The following is a 7,315-nucleotide window of genomic DNA, read 5'->3' on the forward strand; positions in this document are numbered from 1 at the left end:
GTCCTCCTCACGAAAGAACGTGGCTAATTTTCAATGTTGCCAAATTTACCCTCGGAATTTGACTTTTCACCGAGAGGATCGTCGGAATTTTGAGCTGATAAGTTCACTCATTTTTCCTCTGAACTCATTCAAAAATCACAAAAATTTCGGATACAAATTGAACATTTATATTCACTGGAAAAAAAACAAATTGGATCTAGAGTCCAGACTCTTAAAAACATCGACAAGAAATAATACTCTTGATCCAATCGGACTTTTGCTTAAATCAATAACCAAGCCTCTTAATTTGAGCGGATTTCCTTTTGATTTCAGCAAAAATTTGATTGAATCAAGAGTATTTTTTCTTGTCAATGTTTTCAAGAGTCTGGACTCTAGATTCAATGTGTATTTTTTTTCCAGTGACACCTCACTATCATAGGAAGGATAATTGCGAGTTCACGTATAGCGCCATCGCGCCTTCAATTTTACAGATGCAACACGGACATCCATCATGTACGAATAGTTGTATCTATGCGCCGTCATCAATGCGCCTCCTTTTACTTTGCTCTTGTTTAGGCTCTACCTAACCTTCCATAATGTGTTTTTTTCAGTTTGTCTTATTTGTATTTTTAGCGGTGCTTTAAAGACTGCATGAGCAACGCAGCCGTAAATAGGAGAGCCGTAATAATCGAGCCTCGTTTCTTAATTTTTCTCACGACTTCTCATTGGCAGCATAAAGCGGAGCTGCGGAACATCGCGAATTCACAGCTCGTGCCATCGCGCCTTCAATTTTGCAGATGCAACACAGACATCCATCAAGCACGAATAGTTGTATCTCTGCGCCGTCTTTCCATTTGCCCTATTTTCATATTGTGTTAGTTTCGTTGGTGTCATTTGTTGTGGTGCTATAGGGCTACGTGAGCAACATAGCCGAAAATAGGATGTGCACTAATCAATTATCAATTTGAAAAGAAAAAAACTTTTAGTGAACTGAAAATTTCACTCATTTTTCTTCTGATCACATTCAAAAATCACAAAAATTTCGGACACAAATTGAACATTTACATTCTTGTAAACAAATTGAAATATTTGAATCAATGTTGCGACGTTGGAATTGAGTCACGTTTTTCCGTTCGGGTGAGACAAAATGTTGTACATTTTTCCTTTTTAAAATATTTATTTTCAGACAATTTATGAAATTTCCCCAAAAATGTTCAAATACTTTAAAGTGACTTTAAGTACTTTTAAGTAGTTTTAAGTACTTTTAAGTGAATAACGAGTGGGAGTCAAATTTTATTGAAGGGGCAACGACCGAAAGCTCACACCGATAAATTAGAAAACTGTTGTTGTGTTAAGGAAGAACGCTGAGATTTATTCAGGAGAGATTTATAACTTTTAAGAGATAAATATATAAATTAATGAGAGAATTTTGTCCACAATTATGTCTGATAATTTAAAGGAGAAATATGCATATTTTTTAAATAAATGCACAGTGTATTGAGAGACATTCGGCAACATTCCAGTTTTCATACGATGTTCTTCCCTAGCATGACTGGATTATCGCGTGGTGAGGTGATTTAAAAAGCTTCCAGGAAAACGGAGGCGTTTAAGACGAAAAAACCGCGGAAAAACTATGAGTGCGTTCACATCGTCGAGGGAAGGGACCCATCAAATCTCCTGTCGTCATGTACTTTCTAGATTCTCAAAAACGAAAACGGCGAACAGTGTGGTATTTTGCCATTGAACCTGGTCCAAACCCTTTTTTAAAAACATATTTTGAAGAAAATTGCTATTTCCGAAGTTTGCACTTGCTGTTACCATTGAAAAGCTGGTGGATTTTCCACGCACAGATTTCTAAGAGATTTAACTGTACTCACCCCATATTCTATTTTACTACAAATGTATTGATGAGATCAACATGAATCAACCGATCCAAACATTTCTATATAGCCCAGACTAAGTGTCACAAGGAAAACTATCAGAATAAAAGTGAGAGTAGAGGTACTGCACGGAAAAAAAGTTGCGACAGTTTCTGCACCTCGAGAATTTTGGCAGCTGGAGCCGAGATTTTCGGTCCCAACAGAACCGCCAAATCCTCGATAGAATATGCTGAATTTTCGGAAATTCTGCCGAATTTCGGCAGCCGGGACACAATTCTTGGCTCTAGCTGTCAAGTGCGGATCCTGCCACAAAATATTTTACCATAAGAGTCTCTGAAATAGACATTTTTCCACATTAGATAGATTTTTTCAAAGGAATTTTGAAAAAAAAACCAGATGTTTAAACATGCAGTGAGCCCGTTTTAGAGCCGTTTGAATGAATATAAGTTCAAAACTGAACGAACTGAATCGGACGACCTTTTTAGTGTCCAGTTTTCACTCATGATCTTTTGAATTGAGGACTTTCTCATTCCGTAGTTTCAACTTTTAAGTAGTTATAGTCAAGTTTTAAAGTCGAATCCAACACTGTGCGTCGTTAAGTGATTCCAAAAGCTTCCCAGAAAAATAACCACGTAAGGTAAAGGTCAAGAAAAAAGTAATTGCAAAAACTCTGTGAACACTCATTGGTAGAGCATATTATTGATGCGTGTAATCATAGTTGGTGACGTTAACCACATATTAATGAGGAAAATTTAACCGATTTCCAAATGTTGCGTGCGTTTCTTTTTTTTGAGGTAAAGGGCTTCTAAGAATCACATGCGCAATCATAGAGGTTATTCCACGCGTTTAGGCTCATTCCACGTTCAGGCAACCAGTTGACTGACAGTTCCCCCTAAAAAAACTACCCGTCATCGCAGACCCGCTACGTATACGTAGAATATGATTCACGCAGATTTGTCAGACGTTAAATCGAGTATGTTGGTATCCTGCAGTCTAGTGGACCAGACTAAAAGTTGAAAAAAGTTGGGTAACATTTACCGTACTCTGGGTTAAAAAACGGCACAACCAGACAGTGTGGTAACCTCCACCAAAGTTATTGTCACAAAAAGGAAAAATCTTGCTACTTTCACGATAATTTTGATGAAAGTTACCACACTCTCTGGTTGTGCCGTTTATTAACCAGAATATGGTAATGGCTACCTAATTTTTTTTTTTAAGCCATGGCTTCAGAGACAAGAGGTACACTTCTTTAGAGACTAGTGCACTAGTGGCGTGGCGTGCTTTGCGATTTATCGATTGATCTGCCATTTAAACCTATGAAAAAAGATCGATTAACAGGGTGTTCGCAACGAGCATCTTAATAATCGATTCTTTGCCACAGCTTCAAGCAACTTCAGTCAACGGGTCAACTTTGTTATAAATGCTTCCTAAAAATGAGCTTCCTTCCCTCTTTTTTCCTCCGTTGCGTTTCATCCTTTTCCTTTCTCCTTTCTCCTTTCCTCAAGCGAGCGGGAGTGGATCCGCTAATAGGACCCCTAAATATACATGAATCGAAAATTGAAAAGTCACAAGTCGATCATCGCGGAGATAGATAGCGCATCGATTACAGCCGTCACCAACAGTACAAAACCATTTCGGGGAATTTCTAAATTATTAAATTTCCCACACGAACAGCATATGAAGATAAACAAGGTGTCAAAGTAAAATCAATCTCTAGAATCTCATTTACCAACCGCGGGGTCCCCGAAATCAGCCAGGCGATCGATCATAGAAAAATTAGGGACATTTGTCAAACGCACCACGTCAATAGTTTACCCTCACCGAAAACGCATGCCTCGAATAACCTGTCGCGAGAATTTGTACCAACCGAAGTTCTACCAGATACTCAAGAACTCAATCTATATTTTTTACTGAGTTTTGATATTTGTATATACTTATACAGTTCGGGGTTCACGCTGAGATTTAGGGAACCGTGTTTTTACCGACTTCGAATGGTGGATGAATAATCGGATGTCTGAGGCCAGAGGCGCGCGCAAGAAAAATCGATGCTTCTCTCTGTCGAATCATTAAGAAATCATTCGCGTTATCTGCGTTATCTCACGGCGCTTTGTAAACGCATCGTGGAAGGGAATTTTTCAAAATTTCAATAATGCGGACCAGAAAACGAGGGCTGTTTTTTCGTGGAGCAGCGCTTACTCTCACCGCACAGTTGACGAAATGTCGATGGCGAGAGTTTCACAAAACACGTAGATCGATTTTCGATTTTACAGGTTCATTTTTTCGAACAAAAACCAGCGATTATCATCTTCCGGAATTTTTACACTGAAAAAAAAACTCCGGCCGTGGGAGCCGCAATTACGGGCTGTATAGACATACCGCCCGTTCCGGGCTCAAAGGCCGAAAATTCCGGCTGCTGGAGGCGTAGCTTCGATTTTTCCGGGTTGAGAGGCCGAAGCTACGGCTCCAGCAGCCGGAATTTTCGGCCTTTGAGCCCGGAACGGACGGTATGTTTATATAGCCCGTAATTGTGGCTCCCACGGCCGGAGTTTTTTTTTCAGTGTAATGATGTTTTTATATCATTTACAGAATATCCTGTGAAAACTTTGAAAAGCAACGTTGATGGTTTCTATACGAAAAAAAGTACGAGGTTTCCTGCATCACGTCACATACGTCACAATAATTGATATACAAACCATACAACTTTCATCATCAATATGTGTCCTAATTGGTGTTGCGTGCTTAGCGATTTATCGATTGATGTGTCATTTCAATCCATGGCGAAGGATCGATAAACAGGGTGTTCGCAACAAAAACCTCAATAATTGATTCTTCATTATTGCTTCTAATATAGGGAGGTATCGTTAATTATCACATTTTGCCATTGCAAGTAAAACCAGATAGAACTCTCTTCGATCAGTGCGACTCTGATTATAGGCGAGACTTGACTGAGGGCCTCTATCCAGATCAGTACTGGTAATGAGGCGGTGGCTTTAGTATTGGCTTGGGGAGAAATTCTTGGATAATTAAAGATGAAGAAACTGATGGAAATCGTTTGAAGAATTTCTTGCTTTAATTTTTTTCACATTTCCTCTCGAAACTTTTGAGCTAAGTGTGTACCCAAATACCATCTTGCACTTTAACCAAATGTTCTAAATGGCTGTACTTCATTTTGCAATGAGTAACTACTAATTCTCTGGTTCATCTATAAAACCACCTATCTGCATCAGGAAACTAACGGTACGAGTACTGTTTCCATAATAAGCTACACTGGGAATAAAACACATTGGATCTAGAGTCCGGACTCTTAAAAACATCGACAAGAAAAAGTACTCTTGATACAATCAGAATCTAGCTTAAATCAAGAACCAAGCCTCTTAATTTAACCGGATTTCGTTTTGATTCAAGCAAAAATCCGATTGAATCAAGAGTATTTTTTCTTGTCAATGTTTTCAAGAGTCTGGACTCTAGATCCAATGTGTTTTCTTTTTCCAGTGTAGAAACAGTAGTTACACTTTACAAAATATAGCATAGCCCAGCTAATCGGTTTATTGGTGACTTTTCTCGTTCAAGATTTCAAGTTTTGGTCAATACGAATCCGATTTTCGGTCAACTGTGTGCCGTCTATTTTGACAATATTCCCAAAGCGGGGATATTTTTACTTGTCGTCCTTGGCCGAGGAGGAAGAGCGGCTGAACGCATATAATCCTTTTCCTTTTTTCATTTTAATCGTATAAAAATAAAAACGGCCGTAAAAAGACGGCCCGAATATTGTTAGCAGCTCCTTTCTCGATGAATAGGCTGCGTTTATCAAACTATTTTTCTTTTTCACGTCATTACCCCTCGCTCAAAGCTCAAAGGTTGCGTGGTGGGGCGAGAGAGAGGTTATAGTGAGACGGAGCGACTTTGTCTCCAAGCAGTCTCCAAATCCGTAATTCATATCTTTTGTACCTGTAAGCGGCCAGTGTTGGCCTATTTACGAAAATTTAATGTCAATTCTTCGCTGCGCTGATGTCAAGGTGATTCGATGGAAGCCATATTTTTTGTCAGACCGACATGCGATATATCGCATCGATTGGTTCCATTTTTTCAGCTACTCGTCATTTTTCTCCAATTCTGTTGTCAGGAGACTAAAGCACTCACTTCCCAATTTTAACAAAGGAATGCAACGTAATAAAGGCGTGGTTTTTTTTAGAGAGAAAATACCGCAATCGAGTGCAGTTTCGATATCAGTATCGAATGCGATATTGTCTCTCTAAAAAAACTTTTTGGAACCTAAAACTTTATAAAATTAAAACAATTTTACCTATGCACCTCAAATTATCGGGTTAAAATCTCGATAATGTTTAAGAAAGAATTCCGTAAAAAATTGTCCCAAAGCACACAAGTTTTTTTGATATGATACATTGTTTCCAAAAAATTTAAAATGGCGTTCACGGCGTTTTTGCATTGCACGGCAGTTGTGCAGACAGGTGCTTTTTCAAGTGCTATCAATATCTTAGGAAAAGTTTACTTCGAGTGCGTGAGTTCTCGCTCTCCGTGGCGAGGCGTGAATGATCGATTATCGATATTTCTCCATTTGAAGCTGTGGTAAAGAATCGATTATTCAGGTGTACTGTGTTGTTCTTCAATGTATTCAACGATCCTTTTCCATAGTTTTTAATGGCAGATGAATGGATGCCTCCCAGAGCATTTTTAATTTAATATTTTTTTTTTTTTTTTTTTTTTTTTTTTTTTAATTTTTGAACAGTACTATGCCTGCCATTATACTTTCATTAGGAACATACAAAAAGTAAAAAAAAAACCATACATTTCTCTACAGAAATTCAGGTTGTGCGACTCGAAATTTGACAACAATGTAGTCAACTGACGTCGGTGTCTTTTCATCCCTAATCACATCCAACGATGAAATGGACGTATTTCTGCCAGACGGAACTATGTGCATTGAGACATGAGCCCTGAGACCCATAAGAATATACGCATAGCAGGGCTCACGTCATAACACACACAGTTCCGTTTGGCAGAAATGCGTCCAAATGTACATACATAGCATGCTTGTATATGTTACCTACTCTTTAATCGCATCTTATTTCAACTTCCTAGCCTCATCTGTGTTAATATCAGGTTCCATGGGCCATCTGAAAAACGAAATGACTTACTCCGGTAAAACTGGCAAGAGGGCGAATTTTAAGGTATCGTATCACACGGTGGCCTCCCCCGAAAATCCGTATTTGGATCCTATACTGCCGTGCTGAGGAAGAACGCCGGATGTTCCTTGAGGCGTTGCCAAATGTCCTTTGATAAAACATGAATTTCCTGGTAAATATATAAATATTATTCTTCCAATTTTTCGGATAATTTTTTTCCCAATTTCACCAAAAGTTCCTGAACATTTCAAGGCAAAATATTCATAACTTGCCTCAAAAATAAACGTTTTATCGAAAGAAATTTGGCAACTC

The sequence above is a fragment of the Bemisia tabaci genome, chromosome 9 (genome assembly GCF_918797505.1).
Source record: "Bemisia tabaci chromosome 9, PGI_BMITA_v3".
NCBI classification, from domain to species: Eukaryota; Metazoa; Arthropoda; class Insecta; order Hemiptera; family Aleyrodidae; genus Bemisia; species Bemisia tabaci.